Raw genomic sequence first — 15,927 nt, forward strand, 5'->3', positions numbered from 1 at the left:
ATGTTGGCTGTGGGTTTGTTGTATATGGCCTTCATTATGTTGAGGTATGTTCCCTCTATGCTTACTTTCTTGAGGGTTGTTTTTCATAAATGGGTGTTGAATTTTGTCAAAAGCTTTTTCTGCATCTATTGAGATTGTAATATGGTTTTTATCCTTCAGTTTGTTTATGTGGTGTATCACATTGATTGATTTGCATATGTTGAAGAATCCTTGCATTCCTGGGATAAACCCCACTTGATCATGGTGTATGATCCTTTTAATATGCTGTTGAATTCTGTTTGTTAGTATTTTGTTGAGGATTTTTGCATCTATATTCATCAGTGATATTGGCCTGTAGTTTTCTTCTTTGTGACATCTTTGTCTGGTTTTGGTATCAGGGTGATGGTGGCCTCGTAGAATGAGTTTGGGAGTGCTCCTCCCTTTGCTATGTTTTGGAAGTGTTTGAGAAAGGTAGGTGTTAGCTCGTCTCTAAATATTTGATGGAATTCACCTGTGAAGCCATCTGGTCCTGGGCTTTTGTTTGTTGGAAGATTTTTAATCACAGTCTCAATTTCAGTGCTTGTGATTGGTCTGTTTATATTTTGTATTTCTTCCTGGTTCAGTCTTGGAAGGTTGTGCTTTTCTAAGAATTTGTCCATTTCTTCCAGATTGTCCATTTTATTGGCATATAGTTGCTTGTAGTAATCTCTCATGATCCTTTGTATTTCTGCAGTGTCAGTTGTCCTCCTTTTTCATTTCTAATTCTATTGATTTGAGTCTTTTCCCTTTTTTTTTTTGTTTGATGAGTCTGGCTAAAGGTTTATCAATTTTGTTTATCTTCTCAAAGAACCAGCTTTTAGTTTTATTCATCTTTGCTATTGTTTTCTTCATTTATTTTTCATTTATTTGTGATCTGATCTTTATGATTTCTTTCTTTCTGCTAACTTTGGGTTTTTTTTGTTCTTGTTTTCTCCTTGCTTTAGGTGTAAGGTTATGTTGTTTATTTGAGATGTTTGTTTCTTGAGGTAGGATTGTATTGCTATAAACTTACCTCTTTGAACTGCTTTTGCTGCATCCCATAGGTTTTGGGTCATCGTGTTTTCATTGTCATTTGTTTCTAGGTATTTTTTTATTTCCTCTTTTATTTCTTCAGTGATCTTTTGGTTATATAGTAGTGTATTGTTTAGCCTCCATGTGTCTGTATATTTTACAGATATTTTTCCTGTAATTGATATGTAGTCTCATAGTGTTATGGTCAGAAAAGATACTTGACACAATTTCAATTTTCTTAAATTTATCAAGGCTCGGTTTGTGACCCAAGATATGATGTATCCTGGAGAATGTTCCATGAGCACTTGAGAAGAAAGTGTATTCTGTTGTTTTTGGATGGAATGTCCTATAAATATCAATTAAGTCCATCTTGTTTAATGTATGATTTGAAGCTTGTGTTTACGTATTTTCATTTTGGATCATCTGTCTATTGGTGAAAGTGGGGTGTTAAAGTCCCCTACCATGATTGTGTTACTGTTGATTTCCCCTTTTATGGCTGTTAGCCTTTGCCTTATGTATTGGGGTGCTCCTATATTGGGTGCATAAATATTTACAATCGTTACATCTTGTTCTTGGATTGATCCCTTGGTCATTATGTAGTGTCCTTCTTTGTCTCTTCTAATAGTCTTTATTTTAAAGTCTATTTTGTCTGATATGAGAATTGCTACTGCAGCTTTCTTTTGATTTCCAGTTAAATGGAATATCTTTTTCCATCCCATTACTTTTAGTCTGTATGTGTCCCTAGGTGTGAAGTGGGTCTCTTGTAGACAGCCTATATATGGGTCTTGTTTTTGTATCCATTTAGCCAGTCTATATCTTTTGGTTGGAGCAGTTAATCCAGTTACATTTAAGGTAGTTACTGATATGTATGATCCTATTACCATTTTCTTAATTGTTTTGGGTTTGTTATTGTAGGTCTTTTTCTTCTCTTGTGTTTCCTTCCTAGAGAATTTCCTTTAGCATTTGTTGTAAAACTGTTTTAGTCGTGAATTCTCTTAGCTTTTGCCTGTCTGTAAAGGTTTTAATCTCTCTGTCGAATCTGAATGAGATCCTTGTTGGGTAGAGTAATCTTGCTTGTAGATTTTTCCCTTTGATCACTCTAAATATGTTCTGCCACTCCCTTCTGGCTTGCAGAGTTTCTGCTGAAATATCAGCTGTTAACCTTATGGGGCTTCTCTTGTATATTATTTGTTGTTTTTCCCTTGCTGCTTTTAATTTTTTTTCTTTGTATTTAATTTTTGATAGTTTGATTAATATTTATCTTGGCATGTTTTTCCTTGGATTTATCCTATATGGTACTCTTTTCACGTCTTGGACTTGACTGTTTCCTTTCCCATATTAGGGAAGTTTTCAACTATAATGTCTTCAAATATTTTCTCTTCTTCTGGGACCCCTATCATTTGAATGTTGGTGTGTTTAATGTTGTACCAGACGTGTCTGAGACTGTCGTCAATTCTTTTCATTCTTTTTTCTTTATTCTGCTCTGTGGTAGTTATTTCCACTGTTTTATCTTCCAGGTCACTTATCCGTTCTTCTGCCTGTTATTCTGCTATTGATCTCTTCTGGAGAATTTTTATTTCATTTATTGTGTTGTTCATCATTGTTTGTTTGCTCTTTAGTTCTTCTAGGTCCTTGTTAAACGTTTCTTGTATTTTCTCCATTCTGTTTCCAAGATCTTGGATCATCTTTACTATCATTACTCTGAATTCTTTTTCAGGTAGACTGCCTATTTCCTCTTCATTTGTTTGGTAGGTTTTTACTTTGCTCCTTCATCTGCTGCATATTTCTCTGTCTTCTCATTTTGCTTAACTTACTGTGTTTGCGGTCTCCTTTTTGCAGCCTGCACGTTCTTAGTTCCCATTGTTTTTGGTATCTGCCTCCAGTGGGTGAGCTTGGTTCAGTGGCCTGTGGAGTGGACTGGTGTTTGTGTTCTGGTGGGTGATGCTGGATCTTGTCTTTCTGGTGGGCAGGGCTGCATCTGGTGGTGTATCTTGTGGTGTCTGTGAACTTAGTGTGATTTTAGGCAGCGTCTCTGCTAATGCGTGGGGTGTGTTCCTCTCTTGCTAGTTGTTTGGCATGGGGTGTCCTAGCTGGAGCTTGTTGGCCGTCAGGTGGAGCTGGATCTTAGCATTGAGACGGAGATGTCTGGGAGAGCTCTCGCCAATTGATATTACATGGGGCTGTGAGTTCTCTGGTGGTCCAAGGTCCTGAACTCAGCTCTCCCACCTTGGAGGCTCAGGCCTGACACCAGGCCCAAGTGCCAAGACCCTGTTAGCCACACAGCTCAGAAAAAAGGGGAGAAAAAAAGGAAGAAAAAAAAGATTATTAAAATAAAATAATAATAAAAAAGAAGAGAGCAACCAAACCAACAAACAAATCCACCAATGATAAAATGTGCTAAACTAAACTAAGATAAACATAAAAATCAGAAACAAATCAGTCACAGGCAGCAAACCCCAGGTCTACAGTTGTCCCCAAAGTCCACTGCCTCAATTTTGGGATGATTTGTTGTCTCTTTAGGTATTCCGCAGATGCAGGGTGCATCAAGTTGATTGTGGAGATTTAATCCGCTGCTCCTGAGGCTGCACAGAGAAATTTCCCTTTCTCTTCTTTGTTCGCACAGCTCCTGGGGTTCAGCTTTGGTTTTGGCCCCACCTCTGCGTGTAGGTCACCCCCAGGCATCTGTTCCCTGCTCAGACAGGAGGCGGTTAAAGCACAGCTGATTAGGGCACTCTTGCTCACTGAGGCGAGGGAGGGGTATGATAGTTACAATTGGAATGCAGGGTGAGCCTGCAGAGGCAGAGGCCGGTGTGATGTTGCAACAGCCTGAGGCACACCATGCGTTCTCCTGGGGGATTTGTCCCTGGATCCCGGGACCCTGGCAGTGGTGGGCTGCACAGTCTCCTGGGAGGGGAGGTGTGGAGAGTGACCTGTGCTCGCACACAGGCTTTTTGGTGGCGGCAGCAGCAGCTTTAGTATTTCATGCCCGTCTCTGGAGTCTGCGCTGATAGCCACGGCTCGCGCCCGTCTCTGGGCTCGTTTAGCCGGAGCTCTGAATCTCCTCTCCTCATGCACCCTGAAACAATGGTCTGTTGCCTCTTAGGCAGCTCCAGACTTTTTCCTGGACTTCCTCCAGGTTAGCTGTGGCGCACTAGCCCCCCTTCAGGCTGTGTTCACACAGCCAACCCCAGTCCTCTCCCTGGGATCTGACTTCCGAAGGCCAAGCCACAGCTCCCAGCCCCCACCTGCCCTGGTGCGTGAGCAGACAAGCCTCTCGGGCTGGTGAGTGCTGGTTGGCAGTGATCCTCTGTGCGGATATCTCTCTGCTTTGCCGTCTGCATCCCTATTGCTGCGCTTTCCTCCATGGCTCCGAAGCTTGCCCCTCACCACCCCTGTCCCCGCCAGTGAAGGGGCTTCTAGTGTGTGGAAACTTTTCCTCCTTCACAGCTCCCTCCCAGAAGTGCTGGTCCCATCCCTATTCTTTTGCCTCTGTTTTTTTTTTTTTCTTTTACCCTACCCAGGGACGTGGGGATTTTCTTGCCTTTTGGGAAGTCTGAGGTCTTCTGCCAGCGTTCAGTAGGTGTTCTGTAGGAGTTGTTCCACATGTAGATGTATTTTTGATGTATTTGTGGGGAGGAAGGTGATCTCCATGTCTTACTCCTCCACCATCTTGAAGGTCCCCCAAAACATGCACTTTAAAATAGCTCCTCTATGTCAGGCATTTCTCCCTTTTGTAACATCCTCATCCAGGGCCTGTACTCTTATAATTAATTGGAAAGAGCTACACCACAGAGCTTCCTGCTGCCAGTCTGTCACTGTGGTATGTTCCCTCTTCCCATAAGCTGAACTCGCTGTGGGTTGCTTGCCCCTTATTCCTGCAGTTGTGTTCACCGTATTCCTCTCCCATCAAAGAGCTACACCAACCTGATCTCTGGCATCCTTCAAATTTTGGGTTGGTATTGTTTCCCTGGAAGGATCTTCGATTCCCTTCCTGGAGGCTACTGTATTGGCTCAGAATTAAAGGAAAGACACAGACGAGGATCCTCAAGGGAACCAAGGCCACAATGAGGTCTCACTGTCTGAGTACCCACCAGGAGTTCCAGGTATTCTGGAATGTTGAGTGCCTTGAGCATGAGGAGTTCTCATCCCTGTGGCAGAGTCTGTGGTAATGACTTGAGAGGGTCTGGGGTTGCGTTCTCCAGGCTGGGGCAGGCATGCCCAAAAAGGGTGTGCGTGACGGTGCCTCCACCCCTACTGGAAAGTGGGGGTTCTCACCATGCACTAAAGGAGCATCACTGGGGCTGCCCCCTCCTGCTCTGAGAGCTGTGGATATGGGTAATCAGTAATGTACAGAGAGGGGCCACATTCTGGAGCTCCCTGTTCCCTTTATCGTTTGGTCTAGTTCTCTCCACACTGGAAGTGGTACCCATGAGAGAGAAGCCTGGAGGACTGACTGCACATGACTGCTTTCCTGTTCCTTGCCAAGCCCCACAGAAGTACTGTAGAGGAATAAGATCCATACAGACTCACAAGTACAGAGAGAAGAGCAAAGGGGACAACTGAAGAAGAAAACTTTCCATGTATTTTAGGAAGCTGGAATGTGGAGAGGAGACCGGTAACTGATTGAACAAAGTAGAGACGGTGGCAACTTAGTGTCAGATGGGAGTGGAGATAGTTGGTCCTGTGGAACTTCAGAAAGTTCCAGGACCTGGATGGAAGGTGGAGTATAAAGCCGAAAGCAGAGGCGTTGGTGGAAAGCCTGAGTACAGAGTGGTCTGACCCCCAGGTAACTTTTCCCCTTACACAGCTAGGCTGTCACTTTTCTGAGTATGAGGTACAGAGAGGCAGGGTGGTGGTAGTGATGAAACTCAGAGCTGAAAATGAGAGGAATTTAAGGAAGACGCACACATGGAATTGTAGAACACCCTCACTCCCACTCTTTCCCTCAGAGCTTCCAGAAATCCCATGTACAGTTATAATTATAGGCAGGGGATCAGATGAGGCTTCTCTGGAAGAGTTTGGGGTCCCACCAAATACAAGAACCAGTTTATAAGATGTTTACCCTGTGGTAAGCGTCATATGTTGACAAGTCTCATGCACATACACCTTATTTCCAACCAGCTTTTAGTAATTCATTTCTAAATCTGAATGGCCAAGCAAGGAACACAAGATATTTGATGGAGTCTTTCAATCTATAATAAAGAAACCAAAACAAGGAACCTAGAATCCCCTTTCCCACAAGAAAAAGAGACAAAGCAAAATGGTATCTAAAATGTTCATAATTATATTCTAAGAGAGATGGGGTAAATATTTTTGGCTGGCGCTCAGTCTTTAAAGCTGATATTCGAGGCTTCACCTGCAATGTCAGTTGACCAGAATCCTGGAGGGAGGAGGAATGATGGGTCCCTGCATCCAACCCCTAACCTTTGACCCTAGGGCTTAGGTAGGTCCTAGAGGACTGATACAGAAGCCAGATCAGATCATTAGCTTTATTAATGAGGGCCCCTTAGTTGCCAAAGGCCAGGGTAAAACCAGGCTGGAGAAGGCGGACGGGACTTGTGGTCATAGTGGAGGTGGAAGATGTTTCTCTGGAGCCTGGACAGTGGCTCCACCTGTGGGTGAGCTGTCTCCACTGAGTGTACTCTGAACAGCTCTGCCTCTGCAGGGGGGCCACTGCCCGCCCCACAGAGCCGGTGCTGGGACAGAGGGGAGCTGCAGGGAGGCCAGAAGGCAGTGGAGGTCTTTCAGGTGCTGCCACTTCTGGAAAACCGGGAGGAGTGCTGGAAATGCTTCCTGCTGCACGCAGGATACCATAGTTTTCCACTTCTGTTTCTTCTCTGGTGTGTGACTTGACAGATTGGGCTCTTCAGTGGACAAATACATTCTCCTCTGGGGAGGAGTGGGCGAAGGGGGGAAAGAGGAACTGTAAAAATTTGTTTGAATATTACTGTCTGCCATGGGGAGGGACATATAAACTGGCTCCTCGCGAGACCTAGAGTTGATGGAATGAAAGTGTCCCCAGCGAGGACTGGGGGATTTTTCCTCCAGCACTGACAGGCAATTACACAAAGGCAATACTGTGACCAATCATTAGTAGAAGAGAGCTGGGAAGAGGAGCCTGTGGGGATTTTGAACCAGACAATCTGGGTGAGGAGGCCAACTCTTGGTCTGTTAATAGCCGATGACATCAACCAGGTAATATCAGTATTAACAAGATAAGCTCCCAGAGTCAGGACCAGCATGGGTTCCTAAAGAGTCAGAAAAACCTATTCCTATTTCAGCTCTTCCAACCTTAACCTTGTGACTCTGAGAAAGTCTATGGCCTTACTTTCCCCGTGTGTCAGTTGTCACTTGGAATTGTTGCAAACGTGAAATGGGAACTCATTCACCCCATTCATTTGACAAATCTTATTTAAACTCTGGACTTTTTGGCACCTATCACGCGTCAGGTGCTCTGCTACAGGTGTAATTAAAGAACTTGGCACATAGAAGTGAACACATGTTAGTTTCTCCTCTCAGACTCTTTCAGCTCTTTGGGTATTCAGTAGTCCCAGTCAGAGCCTCATGAATTCAGAGCTTCAGTGTAGGGTTGGCTGTTTGGAAAGTAGGAGAAAGTCATTGTAGATCATCATTCATGCTCTGGCTAGGCCTCCATTAAGAATGCTCTGGCATTGTTTCCATCCATCAGAGCTGTCTGCATTGGTTTAACTGTTCTGAACCCTGAAGCCTTCTACCAAGCAACAGCTACTTCCTCCTGGCCTTCCCAGCCTGGCACCTCTCAGCGGGGCTCAGCTCCATCTTGAGGACACTGTTTATGGTGGCAAGAGGCCCTTCAGTGTCTGTGGCCTTTGCTCTGTGGACAGTACGAGCTGAGGTCACCTCCTTTCCTCAGAGGGGAAGTGGTCTGATGAGGTGCCCTGGGTCACCGGGTAGGCTGCTGTCTGCTTGCAACTTGACAGTATGCAGCTGAGTGAGGATGACTAGCCACTTAATGGATGTTAATTACTGCTCACAGCATCCCTGTAGGTCAGAGGACAGGAGGAGTCTGATGTCAGGGCTGACACGCTGTGGCTGGCAGCAGGCTGGCACTTACATTTGATTAGGGTTGTGGCTAGTTTAGCACAGCCAGAGGGACCCAGATGGGAAGTCCGAGACTGATTTGTCTGACTTGCAGAGGGACAGTTCACGGTTACACTCTCTTCTTCAGTGCAATTTCCACTATGTGCTTCTGCCTTTGTTTCCTCCATCCCACGCCTGCGTACTTGGCACTGATTTAAACCAGGACTCTGGAGGTGCAGAGTCTGGTTTCTGAGCTCTCCCTTCCTTGATAGAATTAGAACCAAAAGTTCTGGAAAGTGTGGGTTTAACCCAAGTCCTCATGTGCCGAATCCTTGCACTGTGGCTTTGCAATGCTTTTGTTTAAGTGTAGAGGCAGAGTAAAAAACACAAGAGTAATTAATGGCATTACAAATTGGAGAAGCAAATGGCAGTTCTCTTAATGCTAACCTCTGGTTCCTGTAATAAAGCAGAGATTTGTGTAGGCTTCTATGCAGTGCATCACTTTAAAACATCATCTCCTAAGCACTCATTCGTTCCATTTTAGCCGAGGTGGCATATGGAAGGCTTCAGTTGTGAATATTTATTGGGATCGAAATGGACTCTTAAGAGGTGAATGCTGAGGGGAAGCATCTTGTGATATTAATAGAGCCCATATATGTCATCCAGAGGATGACTGATGGGCCGGCCCTTCCCCTCTTCAGGAGCTAGGGAACGGTTCCCTCCAAGACCAGGGCAGAACAATGTGCATTTTGACCATCCTGCATCATCTCCAGCTGTCTGGAATTTAGGGATACTTGAAGTCAAGTACAGATTGGGGAAAAGTTACCTGACAGAGAAAGTAAGAGGCAGGGTTTCCCTCTTATTTAAGTGAGGAGTTTAACATCGCTGAGAGAGCCGTCAGCCTTGGCAGCACCCATGGGACACGCTTGGCCTCTCTCCATTTCTGTGGTAAATCCATCAACACAACAAGGGCTGTCGTTTCAGAAAGAGGGCTCTGGAGGTGAACACAGTTGAGTCAAAGGAAGAGCGTTCAGTTTTGATTTCACAAATGTGTGGAAGCAGCCCAAGGTACTGCCTTGGACTTGCTATGAAATTTAAAAATATTTTCAGTGAGAATCTCTAATGTGTACACAGTACAGTTAAATAGGAATTAATACATAATATACTAGCTGTTGACAAAGGTGTATTTTTTCAACTTTTAAAATTAAGATATAATTTACATACAGTGAAATCCACCCTTTTTAGGGTACAGTTCTGTGAGTTTTGACAAATGCAGACAGTCATGTAACCAACACTCAACCCAAATATACAATAGTGCCATCACCCCCCATCTCCAAATTTCAGTGTGCTCCTTTGTAATCAATCCCTCAGCCCCTGACAACCACTGATTTGATTTTTATCTACGGTTTTGCCTTTTCCAGAATGCCATATAGGTGTCATACATATTATGTAGCGTTTTTAGTCTGGCTTTTTTCACTTAACATTGGAACACTGTTTCACTTAATATTGCATTTGAGATTCATCCATGTTGTTGTATGTATGAGTAACTTGTTTCTTTTTTATTGCTAAGTATTCTGTTCTACCTGGATGTACCACAGTTTGTTTATCCACTTCTTCCTAGGGGGATATTTGGATTGTTCCCAGTTTTGGGCATTGTGCATAAAGCTTCCTGTGTACAGGTTTTCAAGTGAGCATAAAATTTATTTCACTTGGGTCAATATCTAGCTGTGGGTTAACTGAGTTGTATGGTAAGTGCATGTTTCACTTTATAAGGAACTGCCACATGTTTTTCCAAAGCGGGTGTACATTGTGTATTTCTTTCCACCAAAAAAGAATGAGTTTTCCAGTGCTCCACATCCTTGACAGCACTTACTATTATCAATTTTTAAAAAAACTTAACCATTATAATAGGCGCTGAGTGGTATTTCATCATGGTTTTAATTTTCATTTATGTAATTTTATTTTCATTTTTTCATAATTTTCATTTATGTAATGACTAACAATGTTGAGCATCTTTTCACATTTTTATTTGACATTTATATATGTTCTTCAATGGAGTGTCTGTTCATCTTTTACCTACTTGAAAGCAAACTGTTAATTTGATAGAAAAAAATGTTAATTATTACTATTATTTTTGATTAGGTGGAAATTTTCAGCTATCTAATAGCCTGACTAAATTATCTCCTCTACCCCCCAGCCTTTAGCCACCAGAAAGACATTGAGATAACAGTTAGTGTAGATAGTCATATTTTCTCAAAGCTAGACAGCAGAAAACTATATATGGAACCTTTTTTCCGGATGGCTTTGGAAATAAATAACTGCTTCCATTCTCTCTGGAGGAGCCTACCCCACCCCGTGGAATGGGGTCATTAAACCAAGCGCCCCTTATACAACTATAGATGGCTCTTTTAAGAAACAACTATAGATGGCTCTTTTAAGAGGATAACTTATTTTTCCTAGAACTATAAGGCACCAGAGGATTATAGGATTCTGGTTTTTAAAACAGCCCTATGATTTCCTCAGGACAACTATTGATTATTTGTGACTTGAAGTCTTAAATCAAGAAAGACAGCATGCTTCAGATGTCACTTTAAAAAATAAGAAGTTGATGCATCTGTAACATTTGACATAGCTCTTTTAGATGTAACATGCAAATAGAAGCAACAGCAACCTGTGCTACTTACCTGTTGAAGAAAAAATAAACAAGACCTTGAAATACTTTATTGTCTTGGTGGAATATACTTGTAGTGGACTTCCTTTAGCACTTTTCTCAGCTCCCAGTGTTTCCTTTCTTGAGATCTACCTTCTTTCTCATGTCATTTCTCATCTTCCACAGACATGGAGACCTTAGCAACTGTGTTTGTAGTACCTAACTCCACCCACCTTCTTGGCCAGAATTGTTGTGATCAAAGATAGTTTCCTGACTCAGTCTGGGCCATCCAGGTATTCTCTACTGATGCTGAATCTGACATGATGTCAGTTTGGAGGGCATGGCATTTCTTGCCATTGGACTTGGAGTTAGAGAAGCCCATTCTGCCAAAAAAAAAAAAAAAAAAAAAATTGAGGCTGATTCCGGCAAAGTCCAAGATTAAAGACAGAGAAAGGGCACTGTTTAGCTTCCTGATGGCCCAGGTCTCAGTTTCTGCTCCTTCCCTAAGACCCTCTGCACTTGAAAACCATGAAGCTCTTCAATATGCTTCCATTGAATTCTCTCTTAGATTAAAGGTAGCTTGAGTTGGCTTCTACTATTGCAATCAAGAGAGTCTCACCTGAGGTAGCATTAGATGATCTTGGCTAGGAAACCCTTCTATCTGACCTGGCATCCTGCAAAGAATTCTGAGTCATAAGTGACACAAATACAGGGCTTGATAATGCCAGATGAAATACTGGAATTGAGAGGGGACAGACAATTCGAAGGTAAGTCTTAATGAAGAAATGGAATTACTTCTTCATTTCAAACTCGAGTCAGATTCCTAGAATCTTAGCTATGGAATGGATCTCAGAGGTTATACAGTTGATTTTGTCCCACCTTTCACAGAGAGCAGAAGGCCTCTCTTGAATTCGGCAGTTAGCCATCTGACCCCTAATTATACTAAATCATTTAGTTCAGTTCAAAAGGTCTACACAACTCTAGAAAGATAAATGTTATTTTCTGTTTTAAAATTCACAATTTCATCCCCCAGACCCTCTTCCAAATATTTTAAGACAGTTTTTGCTTTTAATACTCTCTTGGGATTCCTCTTCTCCTTTACTTCTAAGGCGATCAGTAGATAATGAAGAAACTTTTGCTGGCAGGCATTCCAATTTGGATTCAGAAACACTGATCAAACTTTTTGCTTCCTGGTTGTATGTTGATGACTCATGCTCACAATGCCTTAGCTCACATCTTTTGCAATGTGTGCATTCGTAAAAAACTTTGTGTGCTTGGGACAAGGACATTTTTGACAGTATGAAAAAGACTCAGTTCACACAGACTCCACTTATATCAAGAGTCCCACTCTTTGGGGGCTCACACAGACTAATGCTGGGAAAGAAAAAAAAAGGCACCAATGCTGGTTCCTGAACATAATAGATGCTCAACCTGTTTGGTGAACCGAGTGAATTATTGGTGACTAAGTCAAAACTGTTCCACGTAGAGAGAATTTGTTTATACCTCTTTCCCCCAAACTGGAAAGAAGGTAGCCTTGAAGCTTGTGATTAGATTTCTCTCCCCTAAATTCAGAACAACAGCTAATATAGAGTCTGTAAGAAGAGCCCCAGTTTGTAGCTAGTTTTAAAGTGTCACAGACAAGCTGGGATTGGAAGTTCTCAGAACTCCAGAGGTGTTGGGCTGTGTCAGACTGATGAATTATGTAAAACCTGTTTTCCCTGAGTATTATTAATCATCCTCAAGCAAATGAAGACATGCTAATGAATTTTTGGCAGTTTTTACCTGCAAATGCCAAAGGAACCAAACCAAATTAAATCTGTTCTCTTCAAGACCCATCACCCTGTTAAACACCCGATGACTGACCCAATTCAATTTGAAAGATGTGGTTCTTTGGAAACTTAGTTTGCTTGCAGTTTCAGACTCCTAAAGTTTCTTTCTTGAAAGTGTAGCCCAAAGTCTTATGAATAATGACTTGGAAAATGAATGGATGGAATTCATTGTTGTGATTTACAGAGGACCCAGCATACACTTGACTGTATTAGTTTACCTATTTGCCTATGTTGTCTCATTGGTGGGTATTACTAAAGCCTAGAAGTAGGTATTACCATTCTAATTGTATGAATAAGAAAACAGACTCAGAGAATTTATATAAATTTCTCAGGTCATACAACTTAATAGTATTGAGCTAAATATAGCCCATGCTTTTTCTGTTGTACCGTGCTTCTCCCAAGGAGAAAATCCACTGTACCTATGTGCTGTGCATTGCACACTTTGAACTGTATCTGAAGAATTAGGGTTTACTGTTTTATTTCCCCTAATGCAGAAAAGTTTTAGAGAAAAGAGTTTTAGTGTCTTCTAATGATTTCCATTAGGTTAGCGTCATGTGTGGTACCTCTCCTTTCTCACTCTCAGCTACCTGTGTACTCTGATGTTTCTGAACCAGGTCATTTCCTTTTGGTAATGACTAAAATACTATTGCTCAGGTAAGAGAAACTCATCCATGGCCATGAGTTTGCCAAGCGAGCCATGTTTAATGTGCCTCTGAAATAAGTGGTCTCTGAACATCCCAGCAGGACGCGAGGGAGACTGAGAAAAAGTAGCAGACTTTTAGCTGACTGTAGATGGTTTGCAAGGGATGGCACTGGGCGCCTTATGTCCTTGTCTAGCTCAGTGTTCATGGTTTTCTTCCCCAGTACTACCTAAGTGCCTAAAAAAGAAATTGAAGGATCATTGTGGGGGATGTTGACTGCCATTACTAGTGTTTCCCTTGACAATTACCTGGCGTGCCCATAGCGGTAAGAATGGTGGCTAATGCTGCAGAGATTGCTTAGGTGTTAAATGGAGTCCTTTAATATATCTCCTCACAGCAAGTCGCATCAAGAATGGACGTGGTTGATTGGCGTCAACCTCAGAGCTGGTCAAGTTCCAGAGAAGAATCCAGGAAGCAGGGTCCTGGCCAAGGTGTCTTGGGTCTTTTGGGGGACTTGGGGCTTCATCTCCTTCATGCATGTTTGGATGGTCATCAGCCCTCTTTCAAGGACTCAGAGGCACTAGAACTGCTGTTAGAGGAGAAGCCCCATGGAATGCTTTACTGATGACACAGATTATGTAAACTGACGTGCATTTTGCTACTTTTTAGGACGACCTGAAAATTACCTTCACTCTTACTTATTTCACTTAGTTTGTCCTCCCTAAATTATAGAAATACTAGAGCTTGCAATAATGATTTCAGACTTGGGCGTCTCTCCTTTTCACTGGTTTAAGCAACAGATGTCCCTATTTTGTCAGAGAGCTAGTGAGATATACAAGAGCATGTACTCCTGAATCTCCGTCTGTCACTAACTGTGTCGCATAAAGCAAGTGACATTCTTTCTGAGCCATGTTTCTTTTCCTCACCTCTGAAGTGGGGTGATTATGTTGTCTGCCTTAGAGGACTGTTCTGAATAAGGATTAAATGTGAATGAAATTAGCACAGAGTCCGGCATACAGAGGATGCTCAAAAATGTTTATTTTCTTTTGCTAAATGAATATCATTTCTTTCTATTTCTAGAAGTCCCTAGAGCCCTCCCTTATCATCCCTACACACCATACATACACATAACCTGTTTCCAGGCAAACATTTCAATGTATGTGGTAGTGCTTGCAAGTTGCAGTCAGCATTAATAAGTTAAAACTTTCCTCACAGTTCTTCTCTTGCACTGTCCTCCTCCACAGTTTAGAACAAGAGAACTGTGAATTAGAACTGCATTGCATATTGCTCAGTTTTTTCCTGACTTCTAATTAGCATGTACACATACACAGTCACACTCCCCGCCCCAACCTTTACATTTTGTGCTCCTCCTCCTTCCTTTATAGATATCCTCATTGCACATGTTTTTCATTGTCAGATGTTTTTTTGCTGGAAGCAGAAATAATGAGCATGTACTCTCTGAAGTGGTACAGTAATGTGTTGGGTAACATTATCAAAGCCTCATGAAAAATGTCCACCTATCTCATGGGCTAGCCAAATGGGAAAGTGGCAGAGTTGTTGGGAGAGGAGTAACAAAGGAAAAAAAATATTGATTTCTCCAGGAGGAAAGAAGGGAGATAGTTAGCAATGGGTGAGTCTTTATTTCCCTAGAGACTGGATTGAGTGTATCAACTGTCTCAGAAGGAAAATGAAAACAAATCCCTCTGTGTTCCACTGCCCTTCACAGGGAAAGAGTACTCAGTTGCTTCACTTTTTGCTAGGCTCTTTCCAGAGGATTATCTCCTTGCTGAAATAATCTCTCCTGGAGCCATTTCCAAATTTTAAGACTTTGTTCTGTCTTTTTTCCTGAGCCATTCTTTCATCAGTTTTACCTTCCTCTGGCTTGAAAACACCTGGTAATGCCAGCCAGATTCTTTGTGAGTGAGGTGCTCACCTGACAGTACGGTAGTAGACAACCTCCAAGATGACCCTCGTGACCCCTGCCTCGTGATATTCACAGCCTTGTGCAGTTCACTCCTACAATGTGCTGGGTGGAGCTGTGTTGCCAGCAGAATACGGCAGAAGGGATGGTGTGTCTCTTCTGAGATTAGATTATAAAAGCTTCCATTTTGGCCACACTTATTCTCTCTTGGATCACTTGCTCTGCAGGGAAGCGAGCTGCTCTTTTTTGAGGGCACTCCAAAAGCTCTTTGGAGAAGCCAGTGTGGTGAGGAACTGAGGCTTTCAGCCAACAGCCATATGAGTAAGCCTTCTTAACATTTTATCTTCCAGCCCCAATCAAGCCTTCAGATGACTGCAGCTCCCCTCAATAGCTTTACAGCAGTCTCCTGAGAGACCATGAACCAGAGTCACCCAGGTAAGCCAATTCCAGATTCCTGATTCTTAGAAACTGTGAGGAAATACACGTTTGTTGCTTGAAAGTACAGTCGAAAACTGAGAAGGATGTGAGATGTTACCCTATCTGTAAGCTAAATTAGCTGACCACAACAGTTTTATGGACACTAGTAGAAGTCATGGGGCTGCTGAGTCAGAGGCAAAAGACTTGTATTATTCCCAGCATAGCAGTCAGTGTGAGATCACATCTGCTTTGGTTCCTCTTGCCTCCTAAGTCCTATGGGGCTGTTGTACGGATGGGCATGGGTGGATACTCCATACACAGTAGGTTTGCCTCACAGCTGAGGAACCATCAGCATGGGAAACCTTGATTTTTTATAAGAGG

This window comes from Lagenorhynchus albirostris, chromosome 7 (assembly GCF_949774975.1).
Source record: "Lagenorhynchus albirostris chromosome 7, mLagAlb1.1, whole genome shotgun sequence".
NCBI lineage: Eukaryota > Metazoa > Chordata > Mammalia > Artiodactyla > Delphinidae > Lagenorhynchus > Lagenorhynchus albirostris.